The sequence below is a fragment of the Palaemon carinicauda genome, chromosome 39 (genome assembly GCF_036898095.1).
Source record: "Palaemon carinicauda isolate YSFRI2023 chromosome 39, ASM3689809v2, whole genome shotgun sequence".
Classification (NCBI taxonomy): domain Eukaryota; kingdom Metazoa; phylum Arthropoda; class Malacostraca; order Decapoda; family Palaemonidae; genus Palaemon; species Palaemon carinicauda.
In genome coordinates this window covers 19162998-19188885 of record NC_090763.1, presented here as the reverse complement: position 1 = coordinate 19188885, position 25888 = coordinate 19162998, and the positions used below count along the sequence as shown (strand labels likewise).

The following is a 25888-nucleotide window of genomic DNA, read 5'->3' as shown; positions in this document are numbered from 1 at the left end:
TCCTAGTCTCTCGACAAATTGCTCCAGTTTGCCTCAAGTCTGGACAACGAGTCTTGCCCTCTGAAAGATTTGACTCAAAAAGTGATTTTCCTTTTTGCTCTCGCCTCGGGAGCCCGAGTCCGTGAGATTGTGGATTTATCGAGAGAAGAGGGCCAGATACAGTTTGCTGACACAGGCGAACTTACCCTCTTTCCTGACCCAACGTTTCTCACCAAGAACGAGCTTCCCAACAAACGGTGGGGCCCCTGGAGAATCTGCCCCCTGAAGGAAGATGTCTCTCTATGCCCAGTGGAGAGTCTAAAGGTCTATCTTCGAAGAACTTCAGACTTTGGCGGAGGACAGCTCTTTAAAGGAGAAACATCAGGGTCTGATTTGTCACTCAAAAAACTAAGGGCGAAGATCAGAGCGGATCCTGACAGTACACCCGCAGGTCATGATCCCAGGAAAGTCGCCTCTTCCCTGAATTTCTTCCAGATGATGGACTTCGAGAGTCTTCGTTCTTTCACAGGCTGGAAATCCTCAAGAGTGTTTTTCAAACACTACGCAAAGCAGGTGCAAGTTGCGGCGCCATGTGGTGGCAGCAGGTAGTGTGCTAAAACCTGCTGCTTAGTGCTGCGTAGAACAGTGAGTTATTCGGGACTTTAACTCCACGGGTGCCTGTGTTGACCTTTGTGTGAAACATAGTGATTTTAAGAGCCACCTAGTGACGTTAAAGACTGTTCTTCTACAAGGTGAAGTAACATAGACTGTAACACGTGTGCCACATGTTTTAACATGAAGTGTATATAAGGCTTTCTTGAAAGACTTTATAGTTCCTCTGGAACTTATGTGTGTAAAGGCAAGTTTTCCTTTTCAGATTCCACACCCACTTCTTTTGATGTCTTTAGTCTATGTTTGTTCCGTAACTGAAATACAAACCACGCTATTTAATATGGGTAATTACTTTCGGCGTAGCTGAAATGACGAGCCATTAGATTTTTAACGAGGGTTTACTACCCCACCGCTAGTTAGCGGGGGGTAGGGAGGGGTAGCTTGCTACCCCCCCCTCCTCACACACACCTGTGATTTAGCTCACTTTGCTATCGGCTCGGGTGACGGTCGAACGTGTCCGCTTTCACCCTCGCTTTTGTTGATCAGCCATTATTAATCTTTCTTTGCTTTTTCTTTTTCCAGAGTTTTTGTGAAGTTGGCCTCTGCCATCATGCGTAAGTGTCCTGGTTTACCTGACCGCCCCTTGTGGTACATTTATGTCGGCGGTCGACACGGATCCCCACACCTTGTGTCCTCATTGTAGGGGCCAACGGTGTGATAGTGTTAACGTATGTGGTGAGTGTAGGGAGTGGTCTACCTCCCAGTGGGAGAGGTTTTCTCGGCGCCGGAAGAAGAAGTCCAACCGCGATATTTCTCCTTCAAAGGTTTCTTTGAAAAGAGAAAATCCCAAGGACTCTTCCTCCGTTGCCCAAACCTCCTCTGAAGCTCCCACTTGATCGGTTTCTCCCGAAAAGCCGGCGAGTGGTAGCGTAGACCGTAGTTCTGTTGACCGATCCCGGGGTGTGGGAGAGGGAGTTGCCTCCCATAGCGAGGCAGCTCCTCCTCCTCCCCCGGAGGAGGATATTTCTTTGACTGTGAATAATGATGATTTATTACAGCTTTGGGCTTCCTTGGGGCTACAGGGTTCGCCCTCCAAGGAAGCTCTGTTTGACATGATCAAGTTGGGAGCAGCTGTCAAACAATCGCCGACGGTAGCAGAGATTGATCCTCTATCGTCGACATTGTTGTGACAGAGGCTTCTGATGTGTTATCTCAAACCTCTGCTCCTGATGTAGCTGTGGTAGCTGAAGGCTTAGTTTCCCCCTCCGAACATCCTTCGAGGGAGGAACTAAGTCCTACGGTCTCTCCTGCCGGTGATTCTCCCCCCAGGGGAGTTCACTCATAGAGACTCCTCTCCTTCGGTGGAAGGTCGTCCTTACACAGGACACGCCGATCTTGCACCCTCCAGACCTGCTGACCTGCCGTCGCCGTTCCTGGCTTCCGATGCGCTGTGGGCGCCATCACACCCTGTTATTAAACAGGCAACGGTCCCTTCAGGGCATAAGGGATTTAAGCGCAAAATTGTGTCTCAGTCCCTCAAGCGCCAGGTACTACCTGCGCGCGAACGACCTTTAGCCGAAGTTCCTGTCTTAGCGCTCCAGCGCTCACCTGCGCGCGTGCGCGCACTTGCTGCTGATCCTGCTATTACGCGCCAGGGTTCCCCTGCGCGCCCATGACCACCTGTGCGCCAGCGCGCCCGTGCAATAGTTCCTGCAATAGCGCGCAAGCGCTCGCCACTGGTTCCTGTTCAGCACTCTCCTGCGCGTCAGCGCACACAGGAGGTTCCAGAGATAGCGCACAGGCGCTCACCGGTCCTCCAGCGCTCTCCTACGCGTCAGCACTCTCCTGCGCGTCAGCGCACAAAGGAGGTTCCAGAGATAGCGCATAGGCACTCACCAGACCTCCAGCGCTCTCCAATGCCTCAACGCGCGACTGCGCACACGTGCACAACTGCTGTTACAGCGCGCCAGTGCACAACTACACGCCAGCGCACAGCCCTGGAGTCTCCTGAGTTAGCGCACAGGCGCTCACCAGTACTTCAGCGCTCTCCAATCCAACAGCGCACTTCTGTGCACCCGCATCCTGATGCGCGCCCACGATCTCCTGTGCTCCAGGCACGCCCACAATCTCCGGATCTGGGCGTAGTTCCAGTTGCTCCTGCTCGCCAGCGCTCACCTGTGCGCCATCGCGCACAGTCTCCATCGCGCACCCACAAGGTTGCGCAAGCGCGCCCTCGCCCACTGCTTCAGCCAGATACACGCGCCGCGCGCCCGCGTGCTGGAGATATTTCTCCTGCGCGAGCGCCCAACGTTTTCGCCCTCACAGGCCCTTTGGCAAGATCCTGCGCGCCCGCGTATCCAGCCTCCTGCGCGCCTGTTTAGGCCGCCACGCGCCATCGCTCGCCCTCGCGCGCCCGCACGCGCTCAAACATTCTCCCGCGCGCGACCCAGGGCAGGGCCCATCGCGCGACCACCAGCGTGATTTGCAGCGCGATCCCCAGAGCGATCATAGGCGCGATCCCACACGTGAGGCCGCAGGACATCGAGCGGCCAGGTCATCATCGTCTCATTCCCCACCCCGCAAGCGCAGAACAGCGCGCTCATCGGAGGAGGGGAGGTTTCCGGATAGGTCCAAGGATTCTTCTTCTGTTTCAGCATCTTTGCAGGTGAACCCTCGTTTGGTCACTCCTCCTAGGAATCGAATGATCCCCTTCCCTCCAGAGGGAGTGACTGACAGCGCGACTGTCAGTCAGCAGCCCTAGTTTGGTACCATTGTCAGAGCTCTCGTGCAGGCTTTTAAGCCTGTACAGGTATTGCTTGACTTACAACCTATGCGACATACAACTATTCGACTTTACGACCATTTTTTTCAGGGTGATGACGTCACAAGTTTATCGGAAATAGGACGAATATTTCCTTGAAAATAATCTATTTTCTTGTATACATATAAATTTATTTTCAATATTTAACTTAGCCGGTGATTATATAAGCTGCAACTCTGTTGCTCGACAGAAAACTCTACGTTAAAAATCCGCCAGCGATCGCTATGCAGGTAGGGGGTGTACTTCAACAGCGCCATCTGTCGTGCAGGTACTCAGTACTCAATGTAAACAAAGAACTCAATTTTCTCTCTGTCGGGCTACCGGCAAGACCTACTAATTCGCTGTTGCTAACTGGATTTGTTTTCACAACTATTTGGTGAAGTACACTATTCTAGTTTTGAGCTTTCGCTATGCAGGTGTTTTATCTTCATCTCAAAACTTGAACTCGTTTTGGATAGATTTAATTATGGTGACAAAGAGAGTATGGACTTTCTTTCACTTTTAAATGGCCGACCCTTCCCTTAGACGGAAGTGTGTTTAGGCTTTTAGTAATTTTCTTATCACGTTATAGATCTATATATTTTATATCTCTCCGCCTTTATTAGGCCTCTTCGATTAACTTTCCATTTATTATAAACATATAAAAATAAATTTTAATGTTTTGTTTATATGCGACCTTTCCTGATAGTAGGCGGTCCTAACTTGGAACCGAAGTTAATCAACGTTGAGCCCGTTATATCGTATTTAGCTTTTAAAGAATTTAAAACTTTTTAAATGTAATGTTTTATGAAAGAATTTCTTTGATAGTCTTCGTACTGTTTTCAAAGATGAACTAACGTTTAGTTTTTTAGGCTACGCAGTTGTTGACGTTCAGGACGTTCAACTTGCGCTCTATCGTTACGATAGAGAGAGAGTGTATCATGGTTTCACTTTGCAGTAAGAGTAAATCGATTCTGACGTTTTGTTCATTCTTTCTTAGCTTAAGTGTTTTAAATTCTAATTTAAAGGAACTTTTTATTTGAAAAACCTTTCAGTTTTTTCCTTTAGTCAAATAACATGTTTTTTGACGATATATAATTGGGCTCTTCTCTTAGGTGCGAAATCAAGAGAGAAAGAGAGAGAGAGATAGAGACGGAGGGGGAGAGAGGAGAGAAAACGTTCCGTTCAAGCGGGTAACGTTGTTCTCGTGTTACTCTCGTCCCTAGTCTCTGTACGGGGAGGAAGGATAAAACGTTTTTAGGTTTTTATTCTCGTCCCCAGGCTATGTGCGGTGAGAGATTGAAAACGTAGTTTATATGAACTAGTGTTTAGTCTCTTTCCCAGCCACTGAATTTTTTATCTTAAAATATGTTTTCTGTTTTTTGCTGGTATTAATGAGCTGCATTATACGACTGATTTCGCAATTACTACCTTTTAATGAAGGGTAGAATTGCGTGTTTCAGGTAGAAATCAGTAAAAGTTTCGATTTCAGTGAAATAAGTGCAAAACAGAAAATCGAAGTGATAAAGTGATAGCGCAAAGTGTTACAGTGTTGCGTCCGAGGGTTCGTCTGTTCGTGCCTGTCGTTCACCTAGTCCGGGACCTCTTGCAAGCTCCCAAGCCCAGGGGAGAAGTAATGTCGAACGACTTATGGGTTCGAGAGGCCTTGATCAACGAACAGACGTTTCCCTCTATGGTATCGGGTGTATCTTACCAAGATCTCCCCTACCATAAGACGAGAGAGACGTTTTTTCTCCTCGTCATCCGAAGGCTTTTCGCATAAGAAACCTGTCACAAGGTTTCGAAGCCCTTAAGCGAAAGTCAGTCCTTTCAGGACAGGTCCAGCGTCCTGGTTACAGCCATTAGGACAGCTCTGACCCTATGCAGTCATCGGATAACTGCTCGCCGCCTAACAAAAGCGTAACACAGACTCCGAAAGTCTTTTTTTGTAGGCAAAGTGTTGCGGTCACAGACGTTACCCTCGTCTATTACCACAACCATTTACGTTGATCCTTAAGGGGTTGTATGGCAAAACATGCAGTATATGCTTGCCTCCCTTATGGAAGACTATTCTGCCGATTAGTCCGTTGAGTCTAGCCGTTTATCTCATCGATATCCTGGCTTTCAGCCAACCTAACGTTCCTTTGTGCTTACTGTTGACGTTGGCGTAGCTTAGTCACGTCAGTCAGGTTGTTTAGAACCACACTCGATGCGGTCTTGTGTGGTTTTTCAGCCGCATTTGGACGTTAGGCCACTGGCTGATGCTCCTGTTGACGTTCTAGACGTTCACTAACAATCGGAGTTGACTTGTTTTGACGCTGTGCGTCAACCTCCGCATTCTAGAGTTGTTTTGACTGCTCAGTCTAGGCAGTCAAAGCAGTCTCGAGTGGACGCTGAACGTCCTCACGCACCTGTTGTGGTTGACAGTTCAGTTGTTGACAGTTCACAGACTGTCAAGCAGTTACATGACGTTGCGTTCTGGTCCGCTACTAATGCACCAGTGAGAGACTCAGCTTTTATCGGACAAGGTTCCTGTAGATGAGGAAGTTGCTGTTCTCCCTCCTACTGATATTCCCTTGAGGACTCTGTCAGATGGAGAGGAGCCTTAAGCTGCTTAGCCTCCTATGGACTTTAATTAAATCATGATGATTTTTTTAAGGATCTTCGTCCGGATCTTGTAACTGCTGCTCCTCGTTCGCCTAAACGTCAGAACTTACACTAGGCCTAGCTACTTCGAAGCCGTTGTTTTTAAGCTAGTGCTCTCTCACTCTCCTAGAGAGCGTTACGTTGGCTAGGCGACTGGTTTTTCACCAGGAGGAGTTTGGGGGATACAGCCTTTGCTTTCCCTTCTTTTAAACTGGTTTATAGAGCGAGAGTCTGATATGACACGAGAGAAGTTCTAGGCTTGGGAGTTCATGCCTCTGCCCAGATAGACTTCTCAATTCTGGTAGACTCTCCCTGGCGCCTAGCCAGGAGACGCTCCAAGTTGTTTACAGGTCAACTTCTCAGCTGTTGTCGAGCCTTTGAAGTTTTGCTGTACTATTATGTCACGCATAACAAGGCTTTCAGGGATGGTAAACGGTTCCGCCTCAAACGCTAACCCCGTCTGTTGCCACACCTGCTCCCGTAGACCCTAAATGGGCTTTGCTGCAAGACATGCAGTCCAAGCTTGCGTCCTTGATAGAGGACTTAAATGCGGAGAAGAACCTTCTGGCCAACAACCTTCCAACCGGTCGGTTGTGCGCCCTGTTGACGCTGAGGTAACCTACTCGCGTCTGCCAGTTGAGGTGGTTCCTCCACCGATGCGACCCAGTGTGGGTTGCCAGCCGCACGTTGACATTAAGCGACGCTCGGAGGTGGTTGTTGACGTTCAGGACGTTCAACAACCAGCAGAGGTGACTTGTTGTGACGCAGTGCGTCAACCTCAACAACCCGGTAGGGTGTTGACTGCACAACCCAGACGGTCTAGACAGTTTCGGGTTGACGCTGTGCTTCCTCGCGCACCCATGGTTGTTGACAGTTCACAGACTGTGCAGCAGTTCCATGATATTGCGTCCGGCTCCGTCACGCATCCACCAGTGCGACCGGATTCAGCGAGTCAGACGTTGCCCACTCCGTTGCCGTTTCCTCATCAGTTTTGGATGAGGAACCCTCTGATGAGGACGTTGCTGAACAAGACGATCAGCCCCCAGCCCTGCTATCCATCCAGAAGATGCTGAAGAAGGAACGCTGCTCAGTCAGGCTGTGGATGAGTCTGGTAGGGACGCTGTCATCCGTGGATCAATTTGTGTCACTAGGAAGACTACACCTCCGTCCTCTTCTATACCATCTAGCTTTTCACTGGAAAAAGGACAAGACGCTAGAAGCGGTCTCGATCCCGGTTTCCGAAAAGATAAAGTCTTGTCTGACTTGGTGAAAGGACTATATCAACCTAAGAGAGCGTCTTCCCCTGACTGTTCAGACTCCCAACCACGTTCTCTTCTCGGACGCATCGGACGTAGGCTGGGGTGCGACATTAGACGGTCGGGAATGCTCGGGAATATGGAACTCGAGTCAAAGGACAATGCATTTCAACTGCAAGGAGCTACTGGCAGTACGTCTGGCCTGGAAAAGCTTCAGGTCTCTCCTTCAAGGCAAAGTGGTGGAGGTGAACTCGGACAACACCACGGCTTTGGCGTACATCTCCAAGCAAGGAGGGACCTACTCTCTGACGTTGTACGAGATTGCAAGGGACCTCCTCACCTGGTCAAAAGGTCTAGACATATCACTAGTAACGAGGTTCATCCAAGGCAACTTGAATGTCATGGCAGATTGTCTCAGTCGGAAGGGACAAATAATTCCAACATAATGGACCCTCCACAAGGATGTATGCAAGAGACTTTGGGCCACCTGGGGCCAGCCAACCATAGATCTCTTCGCAACCTCGATGACCAAGAGGCTCCCAATATTTTGCTCACCAATCCCGGACCCAGCAGCAGTTCATATAGATGCCTTTCTCCTAGATTGGTCACATCTAGATCTATATGCATTCCCTCCGTTCAAGATTGTCAACAAGGTACTGCAGAAGTTCGCCTCTCACGAAGGGACAAGGTTGACGCTAGTTGCTTCCCTCTGGCCCGCGAGAGAATGGTTCACCGAGGTACTTCGATGGCTAGTAGACGTTCCCAGAACACTTCCCCTAAGGGTGGACCTTCTACGTCAGCCACACGTAAAGAAGGTACACCAAGGCCTCCACGCTCTTCGTCTGACTGCCTTCAGACTATCGAAAGACTCTCGAGAGCTAGAGGCTTTTCGAAGGAGGCAGCCAGAGCGATTGCTAGAGCAAGGAGAACATCCACCCTTAGAGTCTACCAATCGAAGTGGGAAATCTTCCGAAACTGGTGCAAGTCAGTATCCGTATCCTCGACCAGTACCTCTGTAACTCAAATAGCTGACTTCCTCTTATATCTGAGGAAAGAACGATCTCTTTCAGCTCCCACTATCAAGGGTTACAGAAGCATGTTGGCATCAGTCTTCCGTCACAGAGGCTTAGATCTTTCCAACAATAAAGATCTACAGGACCTCCTTAAGTCTTTTGAGACCACGAAGGAGCGTCGTTTGGTTACACCTGGTTGGAATTTAGACGTGGTACTAAGATTCCTTATGTCAGACAGGTTCGAACCGCTACAATCAGCCTCCCTGAAAGATCTCACCTTAAAGACTCTTTTCCTGGTATGCTTAGCCACAGCTAAAAGAGTCAGTGAGATTCATGCCTTCAGCAAGAACATCGGATTCTCATCCGAAACAGCTACATGTTCTACAACTTGGTTTTCTAGCCAAAAACGAGCTGCCTTCTCGGTCTTGGCCAATATCGTTCGATATTCCAAACTTATCGTATGGTTGGAAATGAACTAGAAAGAGTCTTATGCCCTGTAAGAGCTCTTAAGTTCTATTTTAAACGAACTAAACCTTTACGAGGCCCGTCTGAAGCTTTATGGTGTTCAGTTAAGAAACCATCTTTGCCTATGTCAAAGAATGCTTTATCCTATTTTATCAGACTGTTAATACGAGAAGCTCATTCCCATCTGAATGAGGAAGACCAAGCTTTGCTGAAGGTAAGGACACACGAAGTTAGAGCTGTCGCAACTTCCGTGGCCTTTAAACAAAATAGATCTCTGCAAAGTATAATCGACGCAACCTATTGGAAAAGCAAGTCAGTGTTCGCGTCTTTTTATCTTAAGAATGTCCAGTCTCTTTACGAGAACTGCTACACTCTGGGACCATTCGTAGCAACGAGTGCAGTAGTGGGTGAGGGCTCAACCACTACAATTCCCTAATTCCATAACCTTTTTAATCTTTCTCTTGAAATGTTTTATTATTGTTTTTGGGTTGTCCGGAAGGCTAAGAAGCCTTTCGCATCCTACTTGATTTGGCGGGTGGTCAAAGTCATTTCTTGAGAAGCGCCTAGATTAGAGGTTTTGATGAGGTCCTGTTGTATGGGTTGCAACCCTTGATACTTCAGCTCCTAGGGGTCGCTCAGCATCCTAAGAGGATCGCGAGGCTCCGTAAGGAAGACGTACTTAAAAAGGCAGAGTAATTGTTCAAGTCGACTTCCTTACCAGGTACTTATTTATTTTAAGTTTGTTATTTTGATAACTGCTAAAATAAAATAAAAAATCCTTAGCTCATAATAATGTAAACATTTATTGCTGGTCTCTACCCACCCCCCTGGGTGTGAATCAGCTTATATAATCACCGGCTAAGTTAAATATTGAAAAATGTTATTTTTATAATAAAATAAATTTTTGAATATACTTACCCGGTGATTATATATTAAAGGACCCTCCCTTCCTCCCCAATAGAGACGCAGTGGACCGAGGAGAAAATTGAGTTCTTTGTTTACATTGAGTACTGAGTACCTGCACGACAGATGGCGCTGTTGAAGTACACCCCCTACCTGCATAGCGATCGCTGGCGGATTTTTAACGTAGAGTTTTCTGTCGAGCAACAGAGTTGCAGCTTATATAATCACCGGGTAAGTATATTCAAAAATTTATTTTATTATAAAAATAACATTTTATCTTGGTAAATTATTATTTTCTTTTATTGTTAATATTCAGTATTTATTTTCAGTTAAAAATACATTAAGAAAAGTTTTAATATCTGTCGAGTTCATATTATGTCTGGTGACGTCACATCACCGGCGGAAAGCTTCCGGGCAATACAGTGATTTCCTTCCAATAGGCTAACGATTAATATTAGTATTTCCATTATCAAAATATTAAATAACGATACAAAGTATTTTGAGGGTCTGTATCGGTTGTCATGAGTACTACGTAGCGTAAATTTGACTGTACGCTACTTTTTTTAATCTCTGATAATGGATCGATGTTTATCTAAAGAAAATATACTATTAGGGCAAATATTTTCTTGAAAATAATATATTTCCTTTTACATTATAAAAATAAAATACTTTTGTTTGTTAAGTTAGTATTTTCTTTTAACTTCTTGCGAGAAACAAAGAAAATGAATTTACATATTTTGCAAGTCATTCTTCGTAGAGATTACTGTGCGTCACGTGACTTGTGACGTCATGTATCTGGCGGAAGCGCGCTGACAAACCGAATGATTTCCTTTCATTGTTACCGAGTAATCTTATTACAGCATTCCCATCATCGAAACACCCAGTAACGATATCAAGTGTTTTAGTGGTCTGTATCATTAGTTATAAGATTAGTACAACTTACCGTAAATTTAAGAAAAAAGTCTGATGACGTCATATTTCTGGCGGAAGGCGAGAGGCAAATCTCGATCTAAATCATTGGGGCAAATACAGAGTTGCAGACTATATCCCGCCGCCCACAAGATGTTTTAATTGCCAGCGTTTTGGGCACCACAAGAGTCAGTGCCAACACGAGACTAGATGTGGGGTATGCTCGGAGAAACACGAAACTGAAGTCTGCATCACTAAACACGAAAACAATCGGCCAACCATAGCTAAGTGCCCCAACTGCTCCGCCGGCCATCATGCCTGGAACAAACGCTGCCCATCTTTCATCCATGAGCTAAATCGAAGGGGCACCCCAGCACCTTCACGAACTCAAATCAATCCTTCCCGCCCCTCCTTCCGCCTTCACCCATCCCAATCCTACCATCCTCCACAGTTATGTCACCAATCCTACGCTGAAGCTGCAAAACCAGCTATCCGCCCCTCTGGCACCGAACCTCCTTGCACGCCTCCCCATCATAGCCCTGCTCCCCTCTCCCCAGCATGCTCGGACCCCACCCCCTCCTCATCCTCACAGCAGGTCCCTCCACCTGAACCAGATATCGACACCTCCACCTCTTCCCGTCCAAGCATCTCCGCCGGCTCTTCAGGCTCGACCGAGCCTGTCCCTGCGGTACAGCACTCTGCTGGCTCTTCAGGCTCGACCGAGCCTGTCCCTGTGGTACAGCACTCTGCTGGCTTTTTAGGCTCAACCGAGCCTGTTCCTGCGTTACAGCACTCTGCTACCACCTCACCCATACCCAACCACTCAGCAAACAGATTACCCAATAGTAGGCTATCTAAGGAACCCAGCCCAACCTCTCCTTCCCACCCCGATCTCTTACCCTGCTGCTCTTGCATTAAGAAATTGCAAGAAATCACTATAAACCTCCATTCAGCCCTTCATGGGGCCCCTGGGCTCTCCCCAGACTACACACGCATCATAGCAAACCTGATTAAGGACCTGACCCAATACCATGGATCCTTACAGCAATGATAGCTCGGACTCTGAAGTTTACCTACACACATATGAAACCGGCAAGGGACTTAAAATTATGCAGTGGAACATCGCAGGAGTTAGCAGCAAGTATGCACTCCTCCAATCACAGACTGCCACCCTCAAGCCAGACGTCGTCCTCTTACAGGAGACATTGCTCAGGGAGAACTCACTCTTTTCCTACAAAGGATACACTATACACAAAACTCCTCGCACGGACACAACACGGGGACTACTCACACTAGTAAAAGACACAATACAGTCCACAAAGCTACCGACAATACAGTGCGGAGAAGCTGAACTGCTCAGTGTAGAAATCAGACTGGCCCACACAACACTCATCCTACACAACATATATAAAAGCCCAAGAAAGTCTCTGGAAGCTGAAAACCTTTTTGCTTCCATCTCCGCTTCCAACGCCATCCTAGCAGGTGATCTAAATGCTCACCACCCCTTTTTACACTCTCCAAGTACAAACCCCACTGGGAGGCACCTATACTCCCTCCTTCAGGATTTCCCCAACGTTGCCCTTCTGAACAGGCTACCTGCCAGCACCCACATTGCTGGTGGCACCCTAGATTTAATGTTCATCCCAAGAGCCCTCCACGACACCGCCTCCTGGATGTTACACCCGTCCCTTGCCAGTGACCACTTCGCCATCCTCGCCACGGTACCAACCCCCAAACTCCCACCAATCCCGCCACCCCCGGCAAGATGGAATCCTGACTTTGGCCAATGGGACATCTTCGAGAGGCACATGACAACATGGGCTCTCAAGCTCGCAGAAAACCCATCTGAGGACCCCACCTTCCTCCTTACGGAGTTTACAAGACAAATCACCCTGGCTGCGGATGCCTCCATGCCCAGGAAAGGCAGGAACCCGCAACACAATCATAAGGACGCGTGGTACTACTGCCCGCGCATAAAAGAAATGAACAAACGGATTAACAGGACAAGGAAGCTCTTCAGACGGCACAGGACTGATGGGCTACTCCTTCTACTGAGGGAGCTCATAGCCGAAGCAGTTCAAGTTGCCAACGAAGTAAAAAGGGAAAAATGGCTCCAATGGTGCAGCAAAATTTCACAACAAACATCTCTCAAAGCCATCTGGGCCTGGTTTAACAAGGTCTCAGGATCCAAAAGACACCAGACCAAGCCCACTCATCCTCAACCCCATCAAGAGGCAATGAACATAGCTCAAACCTTTGCAAATCGATCGAAATCAACTAACCTATGCCCAGCTACCCAGGCCAGGCAGGAACAACTTCGGCCTAGAAGAAATGACCTAGTTAGAGCAGCCTGCAATGAACCGTCATGCACTGATGCGCTCTACACTTCGGCCGAACTTGAGGCTGCCCTAGCTAAATGTAGAGACACGGCCCCTGGTGCCGATGGCATCACTTATTCGATGCTAAAGCATCTTGGTGAACCTGCCAAAAATATCTACCTACACATAATTAACCTAACGCATGCTCAGAATATCAGGCCCGAACCATGGAACAAACAGGACACCAACCCAATACCAAAGCCTAAGGAAATGAATGCCTATCGTCCCATTGCCCTACTCAGCTGCACTGGTAAGGTAGCTGAACGGATGGTCCTCCGGCGGCTTCAGTGGGCGGTGGGCCCTTTGCACGACAGGCTCTATGCCTACACGAGAGGTATTGGAACACAAGAATGTCTAGCTGATGTCATGGCCACAGTCAACGGAAAAAGTGCACTAGTTGTTTTCCTTGATCTTGAGAAGGCCTATGAGCTAGCCAGCTCTGACGCCATTCTGACATCACTAGTCCTCAAAGGCGTCAGAGGCCACCTCCTTGCGTGGACGCAGAAATACTGTATACCCAAAACAGAGTAGCTAGAGTTACTTTCCAGGGAGCCACGTCACCATACATACCACTCGAAAATGGCACTCCACAAGGAGGGATATTAAGCCCCTTCTTATTCAATGTACTCATTGAAAATATATTGAAAGAAGACTACCCGGAGGGCATTCAAATCTTCATCTACGCAGATGATATCTGCGTTGTCTGCCCACACATAGTCAACAACAAACACCGTAAAATGCAAATCGCCCTAGACACCATTGCAGCAAGCTGCCAGGTCTTAGGACTGAAAATAAACCCGAACAAGACCAAAGCCATGGCTATCAAGCACTCTCAACCACCCCCTCCACTAAACCTACTAGGAACGCCTATTGAATGGGTCAACAACTTTACCTACTTAGGTGTTAACCTCAACTTCAGGCTATCACCCACCCCCGAAATAACGCTCCTCAAGCACAAGGCCAACAGCCGACTGAACGCACTCCGACGCATCACGTCACTAAATCAGGGTGCAACACATCACATTCTAAGACTCTTCTACATTCAGGCTGTACGCTCTTTGGTAGAATATGCAGCCCCTGTTCTCACCACCCTCAGCCCTACACAGGAAAAGTCCATTGAAGTAATTCAAAATAATGCCATGAGGACCATCCTCGGTGCCCCGATTTGGACAAGGCTCTCACTGCTTCGAGCCGAAACCCATCTCCTGCCACTCACAGATAGGATAAACTCACGGAACAGCTCTATAATCTTCAAAACTTTCAAGACCAACCGGAACTGCCCACTCCATAACAAACTTCAAGGCCTAATCTCTCTTTCGGAAGATTTGGCCCCTCCTCACACCTATGCTGGCCATCTTATCACAGCCCTAAGATCCAACGGCTCTCAGACAATGCTATCTACACTCAAAAGAGACACCTTCCACCCGGACTTTTTGGAAAAACCCCCCTGGATTCCCAGCCCAATCAAGTACCACTACACCACCCTCCCGTTCTCCAAGGCGCTATGCCCACCAGCACAGGCCTTTAGAGCAGCCCTTGATTCGATCACCCTCACGCTCGCTGACAATGTGTATTATACTGACGGCTCTGTAGACAGGGAGGTTCCTGCGGCAGCTGCAGCAGTCTACTCCCCACATTTCTCGGACTGCTGGAGGATCTCCAACAATGCCTCCACACTCCAAACTGAATTAGTTGCCATACTCAAAGCCCTCACACATTCACTCACCAGTCAAGGGAACACCACGATACATACTGACTCCAGAGGAGCTTTGGCAGCAATCAGGAGCCAAGATATCCGAGAAAACACACTCATCATCTCCTCTATCAGACAGATAGCCCACACACATGCTCTCCAGAACCGACAGATCACACTAAATTGGATCCCCAGTCATATAGGTATACTCGGTAATGAAGAAGCCGATCGATTAGCAAAGCAGGCCCTCCAAGTCACCACTATCAGCATAACCCTTAACCCATCGCATGAACAGTTCAAATCAGCAATGAATGCTTACTGTCAAACACAACTACATAGCTCCATCAGACAAGCCCTATTTGCCTCGTCAAAATCAGCAAAATGGTATATCAACACTACCAGCCTGGCACCACATGATCTACCAAAGAACACGCCCCGCAAACTAGCAGTAATCTACCACAGACTAAGGTTAGGGTACCCCTGCTCATGGGAAATCATCAACCCTGAGGGTAGGCAATGCAAGTACTGCGAAGCTGTTCCGGCACTCCCACTAGATCATTACCTCTGCCACTGTCCAGAAACCACAAATCTGAGACAAAACCTTGGCCAAGGAGTGCCACATACTGCAGAACATGTGACTGCCCACATTCTCAAAAACATAGAGACGCTTGCAGGTTTTCTGCGATCTTACCCCCCACCTAGGTAAGAAGAGTCTCTCCCAGCCTATGCAGATATCAACTCTCAACCACCCTTAGCCTTCTCTCCTTGGTTAAGGCTTTCCTCCGCCCTTTTTTGCCCTCTAACGCAAATCACTCCGCTCCTCTCCCAGCCCCTCTAACTCACTGGGACCAAGTTCTATAACCTTTCACCCTTAAAACTTCATCTCAACTCTTTAGCCCTTAACAGGACCTAAACACTGGGTCACTCGACCCTGCCTGCTTAAAGCAGGTATTCATATAAGAAAAATCCTTTCGACTCTGCCCCTGGCATGCCAGAGCCATACCCAGTGACACCAGGCAAGCAGTATAAAGCACTTATGCCTAAAACTGCTTCTTTCCCCTCCCACCGAGAACCCTTCCCTCCTCTCCCAGTCTCTCTAACTCACTGGGACTAAACTCTTTAATCTTTCACCTTTGAGCTTAATCTCATCACTTTGGCCCTAAACAGGCCTAAACACTTGGTTTCTTGACCTTGCCTGCCTAAAGCAGGCATTTCTATAAGTAAAATCCCTTGACGCCCGCCGCCCATGGCCAGCCAGGGGCTTAATCAGTGCTGGCCCTTGGGCTGAGCAAGCTCGCAACATGTTGCGAAATCTAATTGACCTTTGCAAGCAGCAATAAGTACTTACACTTAAAACTGCTTCTTTCTTCTCCCACTGAAAACCCTCCTTTCCTCTCCCAGACTCTCCTACTCACTGGGACTCTTTACTATACAGCCTTTCCCTTACCACTATAAAACCTCTTTTCGCCCCTAACTAGGGAAAAGAAAAAATATACTTCCAGGCCCCGCTGATCGTCAACCACCACACCTACCCGCCGGGGAAACCACCTTGGGGCTAGACGCACCGTCAAAAAGCCCCTGTCCGGAGAGAAGCTCCGGGCAATCTAAAGAAGAAAGGAAGTGATTTCCTTCCGATACGTTACTATTCCCATATTCGAAACATCGAATAAAGATATATAGAATTTTTTAATAACTTTCAAAAAAAATATGAAGATACAACTGAATTAAAAACAAAATGCACAGAGAGAGAGAGAGAGAGAGAGAGAGAGAGAGAGAGAGAGAGAGAGAGAGAGAGAGAGAGAGAGAGAGAGAGAGAGTATTCCTTTTATAAATAATAATGTCTATAAACGAACTGTATGGAAAATGTGATACCCTATAACATATTGGCGCTGATGTAATATGCATTATGAAGAAATTTCGAATGTCAAGAAAATTATATAAATCAGTGTTATTCGCACTATATGTATGTGCTCATAATAGTAATACGGCAGCGTGACCTTGAGATCAGCTGATGCCAACCGAAAGTAAATTAAAAGTATTTGTTGATTATTGATATGCTCAAGAAATTGAAAAATAAAATATAAACGTTCTTTAATAAACCACAATTAAACACAGTAATGTCTAATGAAATATAAAGGCTTAATATTGAACTACAATACTGTATGAAGCTTTAAAAATGAACTACCCGTAACCCGTATGCGATTGCGAGAGCGAGCATACACACACACACACACACGGAAAGAGCTACAACGATTTCGCATTATACCTAATGATTAGACGAACTGTATGGAAACTGATTTCCTGTAACATATTGGCGTTGATGTAATATTCATCATGAAGATATTTCTAATAAGTTAAGAAATGATAAAAAAATATGCCATACGTATGTACGCCATATTTTGATACGGTAGGGCACTTTCAGATCAGCTGATCACATTTGTTTTGGCTAGGACCATGTAAAAGTCCGGGACTCTAGTGTCCCTGGCCATGAGTTCAAGCTGTACCTGGAGGGACAGCGATGTGGCAAGCCTCTCCTTCGTATCCTGTTCCCTACGAAGGAGGTGATCATTTAGCCTTGGGAGGTCCTCATTGAACTGACGACCGGCTACATCAGGCTCTAACTTTCCCACCGTGAAGGTTGACTGGACGTCTTTCCAGTGCCTATCATCGGAGGAACGGTAAGGGAGAAGGGTCTGCACTCCTCCAGTACAGGGCAAGGTTTCCCTTCCTCCACTGCTTTCAAGACCGCTGTGAAGGCCTTTTTCTATAAAGGGGAAGGTCGCAGCATTCGGCGCAACGAAGGTTGGGTGCTTCTTACTGAGCGCCGGCATCTTGGAGTTGGTGAAACCCCTACTCTTCACCGCACTGGCTAGCATAGCCTGGGCCTTCGCGAGATCGAACACGATTACTTCCTTCGGTTCGGTCTCTTCCTTTGAGGCTGGTTCGGACCTGAGCCGGACGTAACAGTCCGGATAAGCCTCGAAGTTCGGGAAGAATTCCACTTCTTCCAACAAGATAGAGCCGACCTTCTCACTGACGAAGATCTTACCAGTTGTGATCGGCATATGCTCGGCATATCTCCATGGGTTAGTATCCGAGCAAGAGGGGAGGTCCTTAACCGAAATCCGTTTCGGTTGTTTAAAACTCACTAGGGTAAACCGGAATTGCTCATGGGTCTCACGAAGTTTTCTTTTCATGAGGGCTTCAAGCATCTTGAAGACCTCCTGAGTGCCTGATGGAAGAGGGTCCGGGGTGGTGGAAGTCGAAGGAACAGGTTCCTCGGACGGCGCAGGAGTCGCTGCGGTAGTAGGAGTGGGAGTGACCTCAGGCTCCGAATCAGGATATACCACCTGATCTTCCTCATAGTTGAGCTCCTCGCCCATGAGGTTCTTCTCCGTCTCTTCCGACACTTCCGACATACGTTCCACGTTATCGGAATCCAGGTGGCACTCATGCATGGACTGGGCCATGACGATATCAGGTTCCACCACTAGCTGGACGGTGGGTATCTGATCACTGGGGATCACAGAGTCTTTAGATGCCTTTGGAAATAGCAAGGCCCTCAAATCTTCGCTGGCGAGATACGGTCCGGTGGCGTTCTTCTGTAAGCCACGCACCCACTTGCGTAGCTTCTCTCGAGCGTTGTCCCTTGCCTCCGCTGAAGGAGGATCGTCGAACGCCTCGACCAAACGACTCTTGCAGACTGTACAGTGCTGCGGGTCCCAGTATTTTAGGTTGCCTCTCTTCGCGGCGCAGGGGGCGTGGGTCCGGCACGCCTTGTGCCCGTAGAAGTCCGGGCGCTTCACTCCACAAAAGTTGCTTTCGCACTTCATATACTCCTCCTGTAAAAGAAAGAGATCATGAATACATGGAAGGCATAAGAATGACTTACATTACTCTAAAATTAAGATAACTTAATCTAAGTTTTAAGCATTAAAACAGTTCATAAGGTATTATAATGCCTGAGAGTAGAGAGCGGGAAAGGAAGTAGATAGACACATACTTGTGAATCCCGCCCAGTCGGTTACCGTAACCTTATCAGTAGGCAATTTCTTTTATCACAAAACGGAAATCCATATGGATAAGCCGTGGTGGGTAGAAGCTAAGCCTCTAGCAGAAATTGCCTGCGAGGTGTAGCAGGGACTGAGACCACTCAGATCCCTGGTTAAAAGGGGAGTAGAGAACACCCCTTATTAGATATAGGTTCCGGCAATCGGCTGCGCGAAGACACACAGAGTATGCTGGAATATTGTAATGTGCAATCAGACAGCACAGCCACAATTTCGAGGGTAAGGCAATACCTATATGTAGGAGTGGCTAAGCCATCTGGCTGCAGTATGTTGGCTGTCGGCATATTGTTGGCAGGTATGAGAAGGGGTGCATGTCCCTTAACGTCTCCAGGGGGTGCCGGAAGACCGACGGCACGCTGGAGGCCGGTCCTGCAGGGTGGAAGGCATCAAGACAGACACATTGAGTATCTAAAATGTAATACCATCTTGGCGACCAAAGGCACAGCGGCAGGAGGCGGCGGCTCCGGCAGCTGACGGCTGACGGCCTGGTGAGCTTGAATCAATTCATAAGACAGATAAGCATATGGTTGTATACCTAGACCGCCGGCAATCAATGCCGGCACGCAGGTGGCCGGCACGAAGGGTCAGCCAGCTGTTACTAGGTAAAATGGTTGGTGGGACGTCGGCTGTATGCCGACGGAAGACGGCAGCCTCCGGCACACGGAAGGCTGACGTCTTAGAGGAGGGAGGGCATCTTATGAAAGAATGTCACTAGAGGTAAGGCGGTATCGCCGGCGGTGGAGGCGGCAAGGGACCGGCACCAGGATAGACGGAGAGAAAGGTAAGGAGGGATGGGAGGGGTAAGACCACATACCCCTCCGTCATCCCTCCGGAGAGAGTGCACTCATGATAAGAGTAGATACTCATAGCATCCGGCGGCAGGGGGCCGGCAGTCGGCCGGGTGCCTGGGGTAACCCAAGGGAGGGTTAGAGGGCACTCAAGAGGGGGAAAACCCCGCCGGCCGGACCGCTGCCGGCGACTACCCCCATAGAACGCTATGAAGGGTATGTGTACCAGAGCGGCCAGCTCAGCAGGAGAACAAGTTAGCCCTACCACTCCACCCAAGGGAGGAGTTGTAGGACTAAGGACAGATGTGTATAGGCAAGCCTACACCAAAGGGATAGGTGGGGAGGGAGAAGATGAGGAGTCTTTCATAGGGGAGGCTCTGTACAAGAACGGCCACCAAGGAGAGGGAGAACGCTCCCTAACCTAGGTTAGGTAACCAGAATGAGATTGGTACAGGAGTACCGTCTCAAACTATAAAAGTACAGAATCAACCCCTAGAGCTTAACCTAGAGAAGGAGGGTTAACTCCTAGGCTAGGTAAGCTGAAAGACACATCGCAAGTTGCAGGGAGGGAGGAGTAACCCAAACAGGTGCAACTGAGGAAGGGCAGAGCCGTTCCTTATTTCTCGGTCACAACCCTAAGGGGGGATCATTCCCTTAGGGTAGACAGAGAAGCGATAAATACTCTGTTTGTAGACAAGATTCCCCTATATAGAAGGGAAAGCATGGCCACACAGAGGGAATGCCCGCAGACAGGGGATTAGGGAGCATATAGGGGTTCCTACATTTAGGTTAGGGTGGAAAGATACGCAATCAACCCGGTCCCCTATATGGTCCCCGAAGGCGAAAACACTTACATCACAGTTAACAGTATGGTTAATAATGCCACAATCTTCATAACTTAACCTAGGAACACTGGTATATATCATGCATGACACAAGCACTAGGCTATCCAGCCTAGGGGCTAAGCTAGCGATCTAGTATGGGGTCGAACGACGACTGAGTAGATGAGCGCTAAAACACGATATAAGTAATTCCTAGCTATGAAGACTAAATAACTTTTAGGCCATCTATCATCTTTGGTTCGTCTTGTTCCAAACGGCCGCCTCAGGATGAGATCCCTTCAGTGGCGGCTGAAGTCACGATGGAATCAGGGAAACGATTCCCCAGACTTCCTAGTTCCCATAGGACCTTCGGAACGGGCGGATCTTCGGTGGTGGCTGGACGATGAGAACCTACGGAAGGGAGCAGATCTTCTCGTCCTCCCCCCAGATTTGACTCTGTTTACGGACGCGTCAAATCAAGGGTGGGGGGCCCACATTCTGAACCAAAGAGCCTCAGGCCTTTGGTCAGAATCGGAAAGGTGCCTCCACATCAACCTGCTAGAATTGAAGGCCGTTTTTCTGGCTCTTCAACAGTTTCAACAAACCCTGGCGGGCCACTCCGTGGTGGTGATGAGCGATAACACCACAGTAGTGGCTTATATCAACAAGCAGGGAGGTACCTTCTCGCAACAGCTATCCCATCTTGCAGTAGAGATTCTGAGATGGTCCGAAACCCGCTCGATCTCACTGTCAGCTCGCTTCATTCCTGGCAAGAGGAATGTCCTCGCCGACAGCCTCAGCAGGGCGACGCAGATAGTGAGTACCGAGTGGTCTTTGGATCCTCAGATAGCCAACAAAGTCCTGACTTTGTGGGGTTCCCCGACTGTAGACCTGTTTGCGACAGCTTTGAATTTCAGTCTGCCCCTTTACTGCTCTCCAGTCCCGGACCCCAAGGCTCTCTGGCAGGATGCATTTCAACACAGGTGGGACAACATGGACGTTTATGCCTTCCCATCTTTTTGTCTGATGAGAAGGGTGCTCAACAAGGCCAACCTATCGGTCAACCTCTCCATGACTCTCATAGCTCCGCTATGGCATCATGCGGAATGGTTCCCGGACCTTCTGCAACTCCTAACGGAACCCCCAAGAGAACTCCCTCCACGTCACGAGCTACTCAGACAACCACATTGCAACATCTTCCACAAGGCCGTAGCTTCGCTTCGACTTCACGCCTGGAGACTATCCAGCGACTCCTCACGGAGAGAGGATTTTCTCAACAGGTTGCGGACAGGATGTCTCGACACCTGCGAGAATCCTCTGCCAGCGTCTACCAGGCGAAGTGGAAAGTCTTTTGTGGTTGGTGTCGTGGAAGGGGTATCTCTCCGCTCGATGCCACTATTCCAACAATAACGAAGTTCCTTGTATATCTTCGGGAGGAAATGCGCCTTTCGGTCTCGGCGGTGAAAGGCTATCGCTCAGCCTTAAGCTTAGCCTTCAGGCTGAAAGGAGTGGATATTTCCTCTTCGTTGGAACTTTCTCTACTCATACGCAACTACGAGCTTACTTGCCCCCAGTCGGAAGTCAGACCCCCTCCTTGGAACGTGGTTCAAGTGCTCAGGGCTCTGAAAAGAGCTCCCTTTGAACCATTACGCCAGGCGTTTGATCGCCACCTAACGTGGAAGACGGTGTTCCTACTCGCGTTGGCCTCGGCCAAACGAGTAAGTGAACTTCATGGTCTCTCCTACGACATTGCCCATTCAAGGGGATGGGGGGAGGTAACGTTCAAGTTCGTCCCTGAGTTCATTGCTAAGACTCAAAACCCTGGGGTGTCGGATCCAAGATTCGACTCCTTCAAGGTAACGAGTCTACGTTCTGTAACAAGTGACCCAGACCATCTGTTACTGTGCCCAGTCAGGAGTCTGAGGCGCTACCTCAAAAGAACAGCTGCAGCCCGTCCTCATGTGCAAGCTTTGTTTGTGAGCACAGGGAGGATAAAGAGGAGGGTCTCCAAGAACTCCATCTCTTCATGGATTCGCAAGGTGATAAGCAGCACCTTGAATCCCGACTCTCCTCCGTCACGTCGTCCCAGAGCTCCCGACGTCAGGGGTGTTGCTACTTCCCTGGCCTTCAAGAGAAACTTCTCTGTGACGCAGGTTCTACAAGCTGGGGTTTGGAAACGTCAGACGACGTTCACAGCCCACTACCTGCAGGACGTGACCCACAGGAACCTCGATACGTTTTCTATCGTTCCTGTGGTGGCTGCACAACAGCTGGTCTAACCTCAGGCTCCTTATTGGACAAGTAGCAGAAGGTTGAGGGCATTATTACCCGGTTTTAGTCTGCGTGAATGAAAGAGTATGTCTGGCCCTTACTCTTTCTTCATTCTCCCCTCTCTTGGGGATAGCAGCATCCAGGTCTTTGCGCAGCTGACCTCAACCTCTGCAGGTAAACCATGCTTCCTTGTGCTCCTAGTATTAGCCTTAATACTGTCGCGTCCCCCGTACCCTGACGAGGTGGTATTGGGAACGTCCTAGCCTAGAGTTCCACATAAAGAACTCCAAGTCAACTTCCTAGGACGAGTCACGTTATTCTCCTTCACACACATAATAGTAGGCCACACGATGGTCAAACATGACAACGTGCGAGGGTTAGGGACTCCCGTTCCTTGAGTTCTACAACTCGGAATTGGAGTCCCCGGGTAAAGCCAAAGCCAGAAGGCTGGGGACTTTCCGCCCTTCCTAAGGGTAAGTCACCCCATGTAAATAGCGTGGTTTGTATTAGGTTACGGAACAAATGACAAATTTCGTAGATAATTTGTATTTAGAAAAGTGTAAAGAAGGACCCTTTTCACCGGCCGTCACAGATCGACCCAGAAATAGATTTTTCCTTCATCAAAATCCCTTTTTTCCTACCATACAAACCTTAGCTATTTACGCAAATGTTACCCGCCAGCCCTGACCCCCAAGTCAAGTCCTACCTTTAAGTGAATTGAGCTATTCACAGTGTGTGAGGGGGGGGAGGGGTAGCTAGCTACCCCTTCCCTACAACCCGCTAACTAGCGAGGGGGTAGTTAACCCTCGTTAAAATTTAATGGCTCGTCATTTCAGCTCCGCCAAAATAATACCCCATGTAAATAGCTAAGGTTTGTATGGTAGGAAAAATACAAATTATCTACGAAATTTGTCATTTTCTAGCCCACCAAGACTCGAGCTTGTGGGCTAACACTATCTTGAAATGACGGGACGCAGTGGCTGAGAGATTCCATCAAAAGGTCCCCAGTACTGACGTTTGCAAGCTCGACATTCTTCCGTCCTCGGTAAGAATTTGTTTGAGCCTAAAGACGTGGAGCAGGCTGCTGAGAGGTGGAGGAAGTCCAACCAGGATTCCCTTCTCCATAGGGCCCTAACATCGAGGCCCTACAAACCTCCAGCTACCCAGCAACCACATCCTGTCAAGAGTACGAAGAAGGCAGCTACAGCAAAGACAAAAGTGTCTAAGCCCTTTCCTGTCAAGGACAATAAGGGCAAAAAGTCCTTTAGGGAAGAAAAGAATCCTAGAGGGAGCGGCCGAGGCCGCAAACGCTAGGATTGGCAGTCCCCCTGCATGTCCACCAGTGGGGGGATGCCTACAAAGTTACGCGACAAGGTGGCAGCAACTCGGGGCCGATTCCTGGACAATTTCAGTAATCAGTCAGGGATATCGCATCCTGTTCACGACATCTCTACCTCCCCTGACAGTGGATCCAGTGTCGCTGAGCTCCCTTGCCATGGGATCGGCAAAGGGGCAAGCCCTTCGGGCAGAAGTCGAGACCATGTTGAAGAAGGACGCTCTCCAAGAGGTTGTCGACGGGTCCCCAGGCTTCTTCAGTCGACTCTTTCTTGTAAAGAAGGCGTCTGGAGATTGGAGACCAGTCATCGACCTCTCAGCCCTGAACAGGTTCGTCAAACAGACCCCGTTCAGCATGGAGACAGCAGACACGGTCAGACTTGCAGTGAGACCGCAAGACTTCATGTGCACACTGGACCTGAAGGACGCGTACTTCCAGATCCCAGTCCATCCGTCTTCAAGGAAGTACTTAAGTTTCAGCCTAGACAACAAGATCTACCAGTTCAAGGTGCTGTGTTTCGGTCTCTCCACAATACTGCAAGTGTTCACCAGAGTGTTCACCCTAATATCTTCATGGGCTCACAGGATCGGTATCCGTCTCCTCCGTTACCTGGACGACTGGGTGATCCTAGCAGACTCGAAGGCAACCCTTCTTCGTCACCGAGACAAACTTCTGGGACTTTGCCAAGATCTAGGGATCATGGTAAATCTCAAGAAGTCCTCTCTGCTGCCCACTCAGAAACTGGTATACCTAGGCATGATCATAGACACCAATCTCCACAAAGCCTTCCCATCAGACGACAGGATAGCAAGGCTGAGGAAGGTCGCAAGGCCTTTCCTCAGACGAGAAGAACTTCCAGCCCAATTGTGGTTACGTCTCCTCGGTCACCTCTCATCCCTGGCCCTTCTAGTTCCAAATGGTCGCCTCAGAATGAGATCTCTCCAGTGGCGACTCAAGTCCCGGTGGAATCAAGGTCACGATTCCTCAGATACTATGATCCCCATGGGTTCTGCAGAACAGACGGACCTTCAGTGGTGGGTGGCAGACGAGAACCTACGAAAGGGAGTGGACCTTCTCGTCCTCCCCCCGGATTTGATGCTGTTTTCGGACGCCTCAAAGAAAGGGTGGGGGGCTCACGTTCTGATCCACAGGACCTCAGGCCTGTGGTCAGAATCAGAAAAGTACCTCCACATAAACCTGCTAGAGATGAAGGCCGTATTCCTGGCCCTTCAACAGTTCCAACAATACCTGGCGGGCCACTCTGTGGTGGTGATGAGCAACAACACCACAGTAGTGGCTTATATCAACAAGCAGGGAGGTACCTTTTCAGAACAGCTATCCCATCTCGCAGTAGAGATACTGAGATGGACCGAAGTCCACTCGATCGCACTTTCGGCTCGCTTCATTCCAGGCAAAAGCAATGTGCTCACCGACAGTCTGAGCAGAGTGACGCAGATAGTGAGTACTGAGTGGTCTTTGGATCGTCAAGTAGCCAACAAAGTCCTGACTTTGTGGGGTTCCCCGACTGTGGATATGTTTGCAACAGCGCTGAACTTCAAACTTCCGCTATACTGCTCCCCAGTCCCGGATCCCAAGGCTCTCTGACAAGATGCCTTCCAACAACGGTGGGACAGCATCGATTTGTACGCCTTTCCCCCGTTCTGTCTGATGAGGAGGGTACTCAACGAGACCAGAATATCGGTCAATCTCTCGATGACCCTAATAGCTCCGCTATGGCATCACGCAGAATGGTTTCCGGACCTTCTGCAACTCCTAACGGAGCTCCCGAGGGAACTCCCTCCACGACATGAGCTACTCAAACAACCACATGCCAACATCTTTCACAAAGCCGTAGCTTCGCTTCGACTTCACGCCTGGAGACTATCCAGCATCTCCTCACTGAGAGAGGATTTTCGTACAAGTTGCGAACAGGATGTCTGGACACTTG

General features: G+C 48.8%; 1 pseudogene; it reads left to right on the top strand.

The window, feature by feature from the left end:
* Positions 1-13698: 13698 nt before the first annotated feature.
* LOC137631268 (uncharacterized) overlaps positions 13699-25888 on the top strand; it is a 29024-nt pseudogene continuing 16834 nt past the window's right edge.